We start from the raw sequence: 15345 nt of genomic DNA, 5'->3' as shown, positions 1-15345 counted from the left end.
ATGAAGGATTATGGTATGTATCGTCTTCGATTACTTGGTCTTCAGCGTATTTCCTTTGTCCTACCGGTCTTCCTTCTTCCTTGTTTCGTTTTCTCATTCGATCAGTGACGTTGCTGTTTTGATTTCTTGCGTTTTTCGTACGTGGTCTTTCCATTTGTTGCTTTACTTCCCTATTTCTTGATTGCGATTAAGTATGTTAGATTCTTTGCCAATATCTATCTTAATTCCTTTTCCTACTATATAATCTATAACCAACTACTGCTCTCAGGAATATCACCTCTTCACTTTCTATTTGGTTAGCAAGTGTCCAACTTTCACGTCTGAGCCGCGGTAAAAATTACTCTTTTGAAGAGCGCGCAGCAGCACGTAGTGTGAAGCAGTCGCCCCCCGTTTCTGGCGGTGGCTCCGCTGTGGCAATCGCAGCTTTGGTGTCTCCATCTGGTGGGAAAGGGGATAGGTTGCCTGTTCACGTGCATTTAAGTGGCGCTATGAGCTCGCGAGTCGGTCAGTCTGGGTCAGTCTCTCGTTCCCAGCTTGCTAGTCTGTCTCTCGTCCGCATTTGTTAGGCAGTTAGTGTCTGTCTGTCGCTCGGATCAACCTTTAAAGCCGGCAAAAAGAGTCTTTCCAATCTGCCAATAAGAGAACTCAGCGAGTGGTCGTCCGGTCGGGGCTTAGTTCCTGCATCTGAGCCTGCGCGTTAGGCCGCCAGTCTGCCCGAGTTTGCTAAGGCAATGGTCATTGGCGGTTGGATCGATCGGCTGGTCGGTCGCGCACTCACACACGAGATGACTTGTCCGTCTTGAGCGTCGGCGCATGTGAGGTCGCCACGTGAGTCCAGTGGGCCGCCGCGTATAGCGAGGGGTCGTGACTTCGCGGTCGACACGAGAGCAACAGGAGTCAACCCACGACATCGGTCTGGCCGGTGCGAGGTGTCACGCCGGGAGATCGGCGCGCCTTCCTGCGTCCGTTGAAGCGGCTGGCAGCGGACGGTTCGGGAGAGCGATTTAGGGTGCCACGCCAGGTCTTCTCGAGAAATCGCAGTTTATTAGAAGTTAAGTTATTGGTGATATGTTGTTTGATTTACTCTTGTTAAATTCTACTTGTTTTCTTGGTAAGGTCACCAGCCGTTTTGCTTTGGACTCGTCCCACCATTCTTCTCCGTTTGCCCACTCGCGGGAAGGTGGTTGTTTATAAATTGGGTGGTCCGTTTTTCCTTTGTGGAGTAGGGGCGGGTTAGAGCAACCTGCGGTTCAGGTTGTTCGGTAATCTCCCTATCAATCTACCGTACTTTAGTAGCTGCCTCTGTCATGTTTGTCGGATTTGGTGTGTTAACGAATTTATTGCAAATATGTTTTGATCTATGGAAACTTTGATATTATTGCCTATGATCTTGAGGGGCGGTATCTGTGTACTGTAGAGCATCTTAACTATTGTTTGGCCAACCTTGTGGAATTTTGTATAAGATTGCATTTCATGGGCTTTTATTTAAATGATCATTTTAGTATATAAAGTTGCCACCCTTTCACCGTAAGGCTTTTCTTAGAAGTTAAAATCAAGTTGCACCTTCGGTGGCAAGGTTAATATTTTAATTGTTAGTGTTTTGTACCATTTCCATCCCTCCTATGGGGCGTGCATAGTTTCTGTGCTTGTGTAAATTGTTAAAACTCTTAGTTTAAAGTTGTCTGGTGTGTTGCAGATTTGCACCAGTGTAGTCTTTCAGAGGCTGTTGTGAGCGGTCGTAACTACGGCTGTGTCAAAAGGGAGCGGCAAGGTTCTCTGCCCGAAAGCTCATACAGTAAAAACTTGTTTCTTTCTGCCTCTGAATAAATTGTAACTTTGATATTTAGAGGGTGCTTTCTGATTATAATTTTAAATAGTTTCTTTTAAAAAATGGTTTTAGGCACTATTAAAGTGAATAAAATTCCCATTTATTAAAAGGAATTTGGTTATGATTTCATCAGTTACTCCCTGGCAACTACTTCCATGCTTACATAGTGCGATTAAATGTATTAATGTTCTTGATGAATCGCTAGTAAATAAAATAAATTCTTAAGAATATTCTTTGAAAGTAAATCACTGTTCAACGTCCGGCCAACAGCGTTGTATAGCCTAAGAACTGTACGTGTTTGCTGCTTTAAAATATCACTTGATTGTGCAACACAGGTACTAGAATATCGGTAGCTTTCTACTCATACCATCATTTGATACGTGTGTCATATCGCACCCAAGATAAACGAATCTGTTAACTTGATTTATCGCTTCGTTATTAATGTCTAATTTGACCCTTACTTATTCGCAACGAACAAATGTCACCACAATTGTTTTCGATGCGGAGATGTGAAAATTACACTTATTTTCTACGTTCACAAGCAAAGTATCTTAAGTGTTAAAATTCCGACATAACGATTCAGCAACAGTGAAGATGTATATTATTTTCTACAATATATGTCACACGAAATTACCTCAGTAATAAAATTAAAGGTCAGAATTTAACACAGAGTCATTCTTTCCTGAAACGTTCGCGACTGAAGCAGGAAACGGGGAGCAGGCGGAATGGAGGTTAGAGGAGAAATGATAATTCTACATGAGGTACTCTACACCACATAACTTAATGAGGCTTGGAGAGCTTGATGTTGATGTAAATGAATGCATCAAAACACTCAGGAAACAACTGGTGTAATTTGTGACGTTATTTGTTAGATTTCGGCCTTACCATGTGTGATCATCTGGAAAGTATAGCGAATCATGATGCTAATACCAATGCCAGACTTTCGAGGTGCCTAATATTATCATTGTCAGTTGCTGCACGTGTTGATGGCTCATACATAGGAAGAAACAAAACTGAATTGTAGAGATGGTTCAAATGGTTCTGAGCACTATGGGACTTAACATCAGAGGTCATCAGTCCCCTAGTACTTAGAACTACTTAAACTTAACTAACCTAAGGACATCACACAACACCCAATCATCACGATGTAGAGATGTTGGAATCTATTTTGTACACGTGGTGCTCCATGACTTCTAACTAAATGAAAAAGGACGTCAACGGCACTGGGAAGCTGCAACAATGTGACTATTTTATTCAATGACTACCGTATTTTATGGACTATAAGCTGCACTTTTTTCTTCGGAAAATTACCTACAAAATTCAACTGCATCTTACACTCGAAATTAATATAAAAATGTCCAGCGCTTGATTTAAATTTCTCGCCTGTCTTAAACATGGCCGTAGAACGTGACGAGATGGATCAGGTCACCGCACCCAGACCGCCCCCAGAAGATCTAATCCTCATCCGAGTGGCATTGCGGACCAGATCTCGGCTCTAGTGGAACAGTGTAACACATCGTACACTGTCAGCGGTGACAGTCTCTCGCCGTTTCTTACGGCATTGGTCACGTGCGCATCGTCTACTTCTACGCCCACCTTTTACGAATGTGCAGAAACCTGCTAGACGACAATGCTGTATGGAATGACGCCTCTGCGGACATAAATAGCACCCGACAGTGTTTCAAGACGAATCCAGGCTCTGTTTGTTTCAAAACGATGCCGCATTACGGTTCGCCGCAGACAGGGGTAGCGGCATTACAGTGACTGAATTCGCACAAGAAATACAGAGTGAAGTCGAGGCCTTATGGTGTGGGGTGTGTAAGGGATCCATTATCCCACGAACATAGATATTAATATCCGACACCCAGGTCGATAGCAGACAGGAGTCGATTGTCGAGCGCTGCAGGAGGCAGTGATGTTAGTGTCGAGTGAAAGCAGTACTGGGAAGACTGGCACAAAAAAATGGCGTTCGAGCTGAGTACAGTGTCAATGGCGGATGTGCCGAGTGAGGAGTAAATTGCAAATTCGCCGAATTGTGGCAAATGAGCGCGACCTTTTTCGTCGTGGGGTTGACCCTCATCAATACCGATTCGCGAGTGATATAAAACCAAAAGTGACAAGTGCCGAATTACGTGTTTCGCGTCAACCGCGTCGGCCAGCAACAACCGTGGATTGCAGTGAGGATTGTTGTGAATGTTAACCATCAGCATTGCGTGTGACGAAGTACTTAAAATCAGCAATCAATAAAAGATATAACCGTAATTAAACGTGTAAGGCGAAGGTATCAACTGCCTCAGAATTTGTGTGTTAATAGAATATACATATCAGTTTGTATATCGCAACCTTTGTGGTTTTTAATAACAGGAAAACATTGAATCATTAGCTATTCTGCCTCAGAACAGCCGCACTCTGTTGAAATACCCCCGAAACCACCAAAAAAAAAAACCCGATGGCCTCTCGTCCATTAAGCACACGGTCATATATTCATAATAATTTACTGTTTGGCAGGCTTCGGTAAATCACACAAAACCCAATAAAGGTGGTATTGGCTACAACCACAAATAACAGTTGATATGCTTCCAGGGCACTGTGACCAGTGTGCCCTTCGGGAATGACATCCTACGAACCGCAGCCATACTCTTTCTGTACAACACCCCAGATGCCATTTTTCAGCAAGACAATGTACGACCACATGTTACTGCACGAACACATACCTTCTTGGTGTCACAGGATGTCAGATCACCAAACTTGTCGCCAATAGAAAGTGCGTGGTATATGATGAAACGACTGGTGCAGCGCTGTGACCCGATGCCAACCACCAAAGGTGAATGCAGCATGGATGGTTATACCACAGGACGCCAATCGCCCCTTATACGCGTCGATGCCATCACGCGTGGAACAAGTTATCAGGGTGCATGGCGGACCCTGTTCCTAGCAGGCAACAGTACACACGCTGAACCAGGTGACTGGGCTCCTAATCATTTCTTCAGAACATACTAATGTACACGTCCAGTGAATATCGATGTCCAATCTTTAGTCGTTCAGGGGGATCTGTGTTCTTCTGAACACGAGTGTAAATAAAGTCACGTATTAGTTCTTTATGAGGCGCATGTCTGCACTCCTGGTGCACACTGAAATTCCCGCGTTTTAGGGAAGGCAAAACTAAATAGTAAACTGGAGCAACGTACGGTAGCTGGTCTTCTGCATTTGAGGTGGAGCAACGCTGCCAGCGCCATCATTCCACCTCCATATGTCAAAGTAGTCAGGTGGTGTGCGCGGTTTTGCTGTGCTCAAACAAGTTTACATGATGGAGAACGAAGTGGCAGCCCATTTCTCCGTGAACAACCGGGAATTCCAGCGGACGTGGAGGCCACAGTGATCGGAGACCAGGGTACTACAATCGTGGCGATAGTGAAATAAGTGGAAATCAGTCACTGACCAGTTACTATCTTTTCTTAGCTCACCATGGAGCCTTTCGATACGACCGTAATTAGCCGGTGATAGGATGTCAGACACAGTGATGATGGGTGCGCATAGCGTGCGTGTTTTATAATCCGCCTTTGTTAATAAAACTGTTTAAACGTACTTCTCGTGTTCGCGTATTGCCGTACCTCAAGAACCCACCGCTTACAAATCTACATCTACATCTACATCCATACTCCGCAAGCCACCTGACGGTGTGTGGCGGAGGGTATCCTGAGTACCTCTATCGGTTCTCCCTTCTATTCCAGTCTCGTATTGTTCGTGGAAAGAAGGATTGTTGGTATGCTTCTGTGTGGGCTCTAATCTCTCTGATTTTATCCTCATGGTCTCTTCGCGAGATATACGTAGGAGGGAGCAATATACTGCTTGACTCTTCGGTGAAGGTATGTTCTCGAAACTTTAACAAAAGTCCGTACCGAGCTACTGAGCATCTCTCCTGCAGAGTCTTCCACTGGAGTTTATCTATCATCTCCATAACGCTTTCGCGATTACTAAATGATCCTGTAACGAAGCGCGCTGCTCTCCGTTGGATCTTCTCTATCTCTTCTATCAACCGTATCTGGTACGGATCCCACACTGCTGAGCAGTATTCAAGCAGTGGGCGAACAAGCGTACTGTAACCTACTTCTTTAGTTTTCGGATTGCATTCCCTTAGGATTCTTCCAATGACTCTCAGTCTGGCATCTGCTTTACCGACGATCAACTTTATATGATCATTCCATTTTAAATCACTCCTAATGCGTACTCCCAGATAATTTATGGAATTAACTGCTTCCAGTTGCTGACCTGCTAATTTGTAGCTAAATGATAAGGGATCTATCTTTCTATGTATTCGCAGCACATTACACTTGTTTACATTGAGATTCAATTGCCATTCCCTGCAAAATATTCGTGTAATCATCATTCGGGGCAACAACACAGACAAACCCCCTTATAGGTGTCAGAACGGGGATAATTATGGAAAATCTACAGTCCTGAAGAGGCGAAGTACAACGTGAATATATATACTAAGATGGTATCTGTTCTTTCTAACATGTCCGAAAGAACAGATACCATCGGTGATCATGTAGCTCGTTAGAATGAAATTACAGTGAAATGAACTCCCTTAGCTGCTTACAGGCGTTGACATACGTCATCGGGGAGAGATGAAAATGTGTGCCCCGACCGGGACTCGAACCCGTGATCTCCCGCTTTCATGGCAGACGCTCTATCCCCCCCCCTTTTTTTTTGATCTCATTTTGTTCGCTTCATCTGCTAGGGGCGGACGTCGTAAGACATCCGTTTAAATTCGTTGTTAATCGATTAGCTCAGCTTTTTTGTTACAGAGGGCTGCTAACCCTCTGACCGAACACGATGAGCTACCATGCTGGCATCCATCTGAGCCACCGAGGACACAGAGGATAGCGCGACTGCAGGGATTTATCTCTGGCACGGCTCCCGTGAAACCCACATTCTCAACGTATTGTCCCGCACTACATTCGTAGTGCCCTCGCCCATTATTACTCGCGGTGCATTGCCGATTCCCGTAAGAGTTCGGGCACTGTTTGTGCATTCGCACAGAAGAAGATGGTGGTCAAGTGGCCGGTGAGCCTTAACTGTATATATATATATACTAAGACTACGAAGATAGTGCAGGATAATACGTTGAGAATGTGGGTTTCGCGGGAGGTGTGCCAGAGATAAATCCCTGCAGTCGCGCTGTCCTCTGTGTCCTCGGTGGCTCAGACGGACAGAGCGTCTGCCATATAAGCAGGAGATCCCGGGTTCGAGTCCCGGTCGGGGCACACATTTTCATCTGTCCCCGTTGCCGCATGTCAACGACTGTAAGCAGCTAAGGGTGTTCATTTCATTGTACAGCGTGAACTTCGAGCAGCAGCAGAAGCGTGAACATCTTCCGACTACGTGGGGAGATCCAACGCTGGAATCCAAGTTGATCTACTCCAGTTTGGCTAGAATACGAAAGGCAGTGATGGATTTTTATTTTACATTTGAGTGACTCATTGGCGTTAAATTAGACGAAATGTTGCAATCCAGTCAGGGTAACGTTGTCGATCTACAAACTGTTATTAAGGAACAGCAAGGAGAGATTCGGCAGTTAAAAGCAGAAACGAACGAGCTTAACATTCCGACAGACTTGTCAAATGATAGTTCATGCAGTACAATTACAACTACAATAAAGAATTTTTCATTATTGACATCAGTTCCAGTGTTTCGCGGGAAACCCGAAGATGATGTGAAAGTGTTTTTTCGTAAACTTGAAGGTACCGCCCTGTTAGGAACCTACTTGCTTGAAGACAGAAGATTACAATGAGCTTAGAACGATTGTTGTTCAGAGATTTAAACGTAAAAACGCGATCAGATTTTACAGAGAGCAGCTTCACAGTTTGCGAATGCGTCGAGACGAATCTATCGAGCAGTTTGCCGATAGAATTCGAAACATCAACGCCCAAATCTACGAGTTAGTAGAAGATGAAATTGAAAATCGAATTCAGTTGTTCGAAGCCGACCAGAGAGCCTTGGACACATTCATTGAAGGGTTTCACGGAGAAGAAGTAAGCAAATCTGTTAGATTGGCGCGATATAAAACGTTTCAGGAAGCAGTAGAATCAGCTGTTGGTTTCGTTGAAGCACTAAGACGACCGAATGAGATGCAGAAACAAGGGCGTAGAGTTTTCAACACAACAGTACAATGCTGCAGATGCACTAAGCTGGGTCACAAGCGTAAGGATTGTAAAGAGAATCGAATCTGCTATCATTGCGGGATGCAGGGCCATGTTTCGAGAGATTGTCGCAACAAGATCTTTAAACGAGTACGGGGACGTACGGGCCACCACTCCGTCCGCCCCTTGCCAGAGACAGTGATTCCTGTTAGTTCCAGCGAAAATCAGACCGAAAATGACTTCGTGATAGGTGCTGTGTATCGTGGGAGAAACATCAAGCTACTTATTGACACAGGAGCACAGGCCTCATTAATGTGGTGTTGCATAGATAAATGGGATAAATACACTCCTGGAAATGGAAAAAAGAACACATTGACACCGGTGTGTCAGACCCACCATACTTGCTCAGGACACTGCGAGAGGGCTGTACAAACAATGATCACACGCACGGCACAGCGGACACACCAGGAACCGCGGTGTTGGCCGTCGAATGGCGCTAGCTGCGCAGCATTTGTGCACCGCCGCCGTCAGTGTCAGCCAGTTTGCCGTGGCATACGGAGCTCCATCGCAGTCTTTAACACTGGTAGCATGCCGCGACAGCGTGGACGTGAACCGTATGTGCAGTTGACGGACTTTGAGCGAGGGCGTATAGTGGGCATGCGGGAGGCCAGGTGGACGTACCGCCGAATTGCTCAACACGTGGGGCGTGAGGTCTCCACAGTACATCGATGTTGTCGCCAGTGGTCGGCGGAAGGTGCACGTGCCCGTCGACCTGGGACCGGACCGCAGCGACGCACGGATGCACGCCAAGACCGTAGGATCCTACGCAGTGCCGTAGGGGACCGCACCGCCACTTCCCAGCAAATTAGGGACACTGTTGCTCCTGGGGTATCGGCGAGGACCATTCGCAACCGTCTCCATGAAGCTGGGCTACGGTCCCGCACACCGTTAGGCCGTCTTCCGCTCACGCCCCAACATCGTGCAGCCCGCCTCCAGTGGTGTCGCGACAGGCGTGAATGGAGGGACGAATGGAGACGTGTCGTCTTCAGCGACAAGAGTCGCTTCTGCCTTGGTGCCAATGATGGTCGTATGCGTGTTTGGCGCCGTGCAGGTGAGCGCCACAATCAGGACTGCATACGACCGAGGCACACAAGGCCAACACCCGGCATCATGGTGTGGGGAGCGATCTCCTACACTGGCCGTACACCACTGGTGATCGTCGAGGGGACACTGAATAGTGCACGGTACATCCAAACCGTCATCGAACCCATCGTTCTACCATTCCTAGACCGGCAAGGGAACTTGCTGTTCCAACAGGACAATGCACGTCCGCATGTATCCCGTGCCACCCAACGTGCTCTAGAAGGTGTAAGTCAACTACCCTGGCCAGCAAGATCTCCGGATCTGTCCCCCATCGAGCATGTTTGGGACTGGATGAAGCGTCATCTCACGCGGTCTGCACGTCCAGCACGAACGCTGGTCCAACTGAGGCGCCAGGTGGAAATGGCATGGCAAGCCGTTCCACAGGACTACATCCAGCATCTCTACGATCGTCTCCATGGGAGAATAGCAGCCTGCATTGCTGCGAAAGGTAGATATACACTGTACTAGTGCCGACATTGTGCATGCTCTGTTGCCTGTGTCTATGTGCCTGTGGTTCTGTCAGTGTGATCATGTGATGTATCTGTCCCCAGGAATGTGTCAATTAAGTTTCCCCTTCCTCGGACAATGAATTCACGGTGTTCTTATTTCAATTTCCAGGAGTGTAGAAATCGCCGATATTAAAAGTGCGAGGGTTACGTAACTATGGAGAAGTTGACGTAGAATTCATTTTTGGCCAAGACCAAGATGGAGGTGAAAATAAAGATAAATACACAGCAAGGGTGCAAGTAGTTTCAAATAACGAAACGCGTTACGACGGTGTCCTTGGATTTGATTTCTTGTCCGCTAACGAGGCAGAGATATTTGTCACAGAGAGAAAGATCAGACTAGGCCGTAGTAACTACAACCTAGGAAATCGTTCTTCAGATCGTACTCAAAGGAGCAGTAATACTGACGTCGTGGGAATGGACTGTCCAAACGATGCATCAGTTCAAACCGTCCCAGTCGATGATCAAACTGATCAGCCTCAGCAAATTCAGAAGGGAGCTGGAAAGACAATCCACGTTGAAGTTAAGTCACCCCGATGGAAGGAAGGAACTTTTTTATTAATTGAGCGATCCGAGAAAAGTCAGTTATTGGAAACAATGCATTGTTATGTTGCTAGAAGTGTAAGTGTCGCTACAATGGTGAGCCAGAATGTCGCAAAAGTCCCGGTTACAATAACGAATATGAGCAATGAGGATGTTGTTTTGGCACGAGGAACAAAAGTTGCTGAAGTGTCGAGCGTAAGTAAAAATGACGTAATACAGATTCCAGATGAGGTAACAAATGCTGCAGTTAGAAACAGAGTTTTGTAACAGTGCCGCAAAATTGCAACGAAGAGACGAAGTTAATAATGAACTGAAGTGCAAGATTTGGGAAAAGATAGAACATTTGACAGCTGATGAACAGAAGATTTTAGCGCCTGTTTTGTTAGAGTACGCAGATTTATTCCGAGAACGTTCAAATTTACCTGTCACTCATTTAGTTCAGCACCGTATTCATACAGGGAATGCTGCCCCAGTCACACAGAAACCTTGCCGAGTACCATTTAGTCAAAGAGAGTTGGTAGAAGACATGGTTAAAGAACAATTAGAAGCCGGAATTATAAAACCAAGAGATCCTTCAGACCCACTGTAGTGTTCGCCTGTTGTAATTTTAAAGAAGAAATCAATTTCAGAAGAACCACAGTTCCGTTTTTGTGTTGATTAACGATCTTTGAATGCTGCGACCACACCCGACATTTACCCCTTACCAAATTTAGTGGAAACTTTGGATTACTTGGACAGATGTTGAATTTTTTCAGTATGTGATTTAACAAGTGGTTATCACCAGTTAACAGTGCATCCAGATGATCTACCAAAAACTTCATTTGTAACAGCAACAGGAGTATACAAGTATCTTCGTCTGCCGTTTGATCCAGCTACATTTCAACGCCTGATGGAACCAGTTTTACGAGGGCTCACCCCAACACAAGCTCTTGTTTACCTTGATGATGTAATAATTTTTGGTGAAAACATGAAGCAGCGTACTGAGAGACTACAAGCTCTTTTTGAGCGTATAAGAAGTGCAAACCTGTCTTTATCAATAGATAAATGTCATTTTGCACAAAGTAAAGTTAGCTACCTTGGTCATGTTATAACCAGTGAAGATGTTCTACCTGATCCAAAATTAAAAATGTAAAGAATTTTCCTGAACCACAGAATTTGAAAGAACTACAATCATTCTTGGGGTTATCTAATTTCTACAGACGATTCACAGCCAGTTTGTGAATATAGCACGTCCAGTGACACAGCTACTGAAGAAAGGAGCCACATTTAATTGGTCAACAGAATGCAAAAAGGCAATGGGAGAACTAAAAACTGCTCTAACCACAGCCCCAGTGTTAGCCTATCCGGATTTCAATAAACCTTTTATTCTTTCAACCGATGCATCCAATTTTGCCATAGGTGCAATCCTCTCTCAAAAGGTTGATGGTCATGAACACCAAATCTCATTTTTACTTCAAGACGATTAAACAAAGCAGAATGTAATTATACTACTACTGAGAAGGAGCTTTGTGCTTTGGTTTTTGGTATAACACATAACAGATGTTTCTTAACAGGAAGAGAATTTACAGTTATTACAGATCATGCCTCACTTAAATGGTTATTGAGCTTAAAGGATCTAAGTTCCAGATTAACAAGATGGGCATTAAGACTGAGTGAGTACCAATTTAAGATTATTCACCGACCTGGTAAAGAACATGTGAGTGCTGATGCAATGAGTCGAAAAGTCAATGTTTGTTTACCATAAGTCGAGAAGAAGAGTTAAAGGCAGCTCAAGAAGAAGATCCACAAAGAAAATTATGGAAAAATATCAACGTTTTGTCGAAACAGATGTAGAAAATCACTAGCAAAGGAAACCTCCTACTTATTCCAGAAAGCATGAAAGAGCGAATCATGAGAGAGCAACACGATTCTTTATTATCAGGACATTGCGGTAAAAAAGCAACAAACATTAAAATAGCTCAAATGTTTTGGTGGCCGAGTCGCAAAGTTGACGTTTTCGAGTTTCTTTCAAAATGTGATTCCTGTAACAGACGGAACAATGTAGGAAAAAGTAGAGTGCCATTGCAAGAACTGCCAGAAACAAGTGAACCATCTGAAGGAGGAGGACTAGATGTCATAGGACCGTTGCCTAAGACTAAATATGGAAACAAATACATATTGACAATGTTAGATCATTTCCCTAGATACCTTCTCATGATACCAATACCTGATCAGAGCGCTGAGACTGTAGCTAAAGTTTTTGTAAAAGAATAGATTCTTAATTTTGGATCACCATTAAGTATAATTAGTGTTCAAGGAACGAATATTGTGAGTGAATTACTTAAAAAGACATGTAAGCTAATGCAAATAACTCAGTTAAGGACTACACCAGCACACCCTGAAGGAAATGGAAGAGTCGAGCGAGTCCACAGAACAATTATTAAAATGGTTAGCCATTATGTGAGCAGCAAACACGACAATTGGGACGTCTGTTTACCGTACTTGGTAAGTTGTTACAATGTCAAAATGCACAGCTCAACTGGCCCAAGTCCATATGAGATCGTCTACGGAAGAAGAATGCATTCACCCTTGGACTTTGCACGATCGACTGCCGGAATCAGCAATGAACACTTAAGGATCTAGCACGCAAGCTAAAGGAAGCATGGAGAGGAGTGAAACAGCGAAATCGTCAATCCTTTCTTCAGCAAGCAAGACAACATGACCACCAAGCAGCAGAGCCACAGTACTGAGTTGGAGATCTTGTGTATCTGAGCAACGTGGTGTTAGAGAAGAATCAAGGCAAAAAAGTTTAAGAAGTTTTGGAAAGGACCATATCCAGTCTTGCAGGTGTTGTCGCCAGTCACTCTTAGGCTCCAACTGCCCTTTCGTTGGATTGTCGTTCATGTCAATCGTGTAAAGCCATTTCTAGGTAGATTTCCTGTAGTATCGCAAGACGACGAGGACCGACCGAGAGGCAGACCTGCTGTTCTCAAACCCAGGATGCGAGAATCGCGAGATCGCAGTCCAGACTTCGAGGTCGAGGCATCGTCACGTCCCGAGCGATTCTGACACCCCTACGATCTGCGAAAACGTTTGTAGTGTGTGAGAGTGCAATGTGTGTGTTTATTTCAGCCATGCGCGTATGTGAATGTGTTGTGAAAATTGAGTATTGAAGCTATTGCACGAGTGCTCAAGTGAAACTAAACCTTTTATTCCATAGGTTACCGCAAGAAACTCATTTATTTTATGTTCATTGTTAACTCTAGTATTTAGCACTAATTAACCATGTTCATTTTTATTCTAATACTTGCTATGATAGCGTATTCCACTAATGCTGTAGTGATAGTACCACAGAGTACAGGTGGTTTATTTGAATCACGATCAGACGTGGTAGTTTCAACAAGTCATACAAAACTTGTCCTCAAGTACAATGTGAGTGAAATCCAGCATCAGTCCAATTCTGTAAAGAAGCAAATTGACCTAATTCGTTCTGTTAAGGATAATGATACAATTTTGGAAATGGGTACATCTTGGTATAATCACAGCCAAAATGCATGTAGAGTCTACAACTGCTAATTATGAACAAGAGATTTACTGTTTTTTAAAGCTTTTTCTACATAAAACTTTAATTAGGCATAAACGAGCCTGGTTTGATTTGGGAGGGAGTATCCTTCGTACTGTATTTGGTACTTTAACTAGTTGAGGTCTATTGGAAGTTAAAGGCAAAATATTAGCTCTTTAACAACAGTCCAGTACCGATTCAACTAACCTCTCTAATGAAATTATCGTATTAAAGAATATGCAAAGAACCATTACTAACCACACAGTTTTCATTGGACAGATTGTTAAGCAGTTTATCTCACATTTCCACGTACTTCGTAATGAAACGAACGCAAATATCCATGAACTATTCCAAGGCTTAAATGCTGTGTGTGCACACTTAGATTTAAACACTCTTTTGTTAAGGATTACTTATAGTTTATCAAATGCTAGAATTGATGCCCGTAAGAACAGCCTTAGAAAGTAGTTTAGATGATTGTCTGAGCAGCGTACTACTACATCCAGAACAATTTTTGCAGGTCCTACTATCAATTGAACGAAAGTTAGGTGCAACACATAGCATGATTTACCCTGTTAACTCTTACAATTTATATGGTTACTATACGTTAACCACCACACACTCCTTAATGATTGAAGATGAATTAACTTTTATTGTTTCTATTCTCAATGCTAGATCAAAGCATAATTTTGAAATCTATAAGATTTATACTTACTCTGTGAAATGGAGACAGGTAGGTAGTCATGTAAAGTATGTACTGAATGATTATCTATTGACAAGCAAGGATCGAAGATATTTTGTGTCCCTAAATGAAAATGATTTGCATATATGTAAACTTAGTCATAAGTTAATTTGCCCTGAATCGGGAGTATTCTTAGACAGTAGAGTATACAGCTGTGAGAAAGAATTGTTTATGAATCATCCCCCAATAGATGATTGCCCTATAATTTTAACGCATCTTTATCATCCATTTCTTAAACGATGTTCTGAAGGTATAATTTTCTCATTTAACTCCACCCTTGATGTCACATTTACACGTAAAAACTATGATACACCTGAGATACCCATTACATTAAAATTGAACAATAGTGGATTCATCTTGATTTATCATGTGAACTATTTGATATGCCTAGTGTGCTGCCAACTACATTTCATGCAACTGGATATTTGCCATTAACTGGAATGTTATCTGTTAATTTCTATTATTCATACATATTAACATATGGAAAGCATTCCTTGTCAAGTTTTTCTGAAGACAATTAGATTAAGGACATCCATGCAAATGTAATCTCTTCCTATAAAGAGTTAAATTTCATTGAAGCAGCAAATAGAATTAAGTCCTTCGAGTCCTCCAGTAATGTTATTGCTTACTTGATTGTCAGTATTGTGTTTTTATTGCTTTTATTAATTTGTCTTTTGTCTACAGAACTTGTCATGTTTGAAATTGTCATCTTGAAGGCACGATTCTCTGTACCGAATGTTACTGTGTCTGCAAATGGAATACATGTTGCAATGCCTTCTGATGCCACAAATGGCGAAATAGATTCATAACTTCCAGGAGGTCGTATTGAGCCATCTATGGTTGCTCTTTTTCTCTGGGGAGAGTGATGTAAGGGTCTACGGATTGCGCGCAGCCTTTTGGTG

The 15345-nt window shown here is 43.4% G+C and overlaps 1 non-coding gene across 1 annotated transcript; it reads left to right on the top strand.

Moving 5' to 3' along the window:
* Positions 1 to 7021: 7021 nt before the first annotated feature.
* Positions 7022 to 7095, top strand: Trnai-uau. Its single transcript has one exon. It is a non-coding gene; the product is annotated as a tRNA-Ile (tRNA).
* Positions 7096 to 15345: the final 8250 nt, after the last annotated feature.

This window comes from Schistocerca piceifrons, chromosome 3 (genome assembly GCF_021461385.2).
Source record: "Schistocerca piceifrons isolate TAMUIC-IGC-003096 chromosome 3, iqSchPice1.1, whole genome shotgun sequence".
In the NCBI taxonomy this organism is placed as follows: Eukaryota; Metazoa; Arthropoda; class Insecta; order Orthoptera; family Acrididae; genus Schistocerca; species Schistocerca piceifrons.
This window is presented reverse-complemented; position numbering and strand designations above follow the sequence as displayed.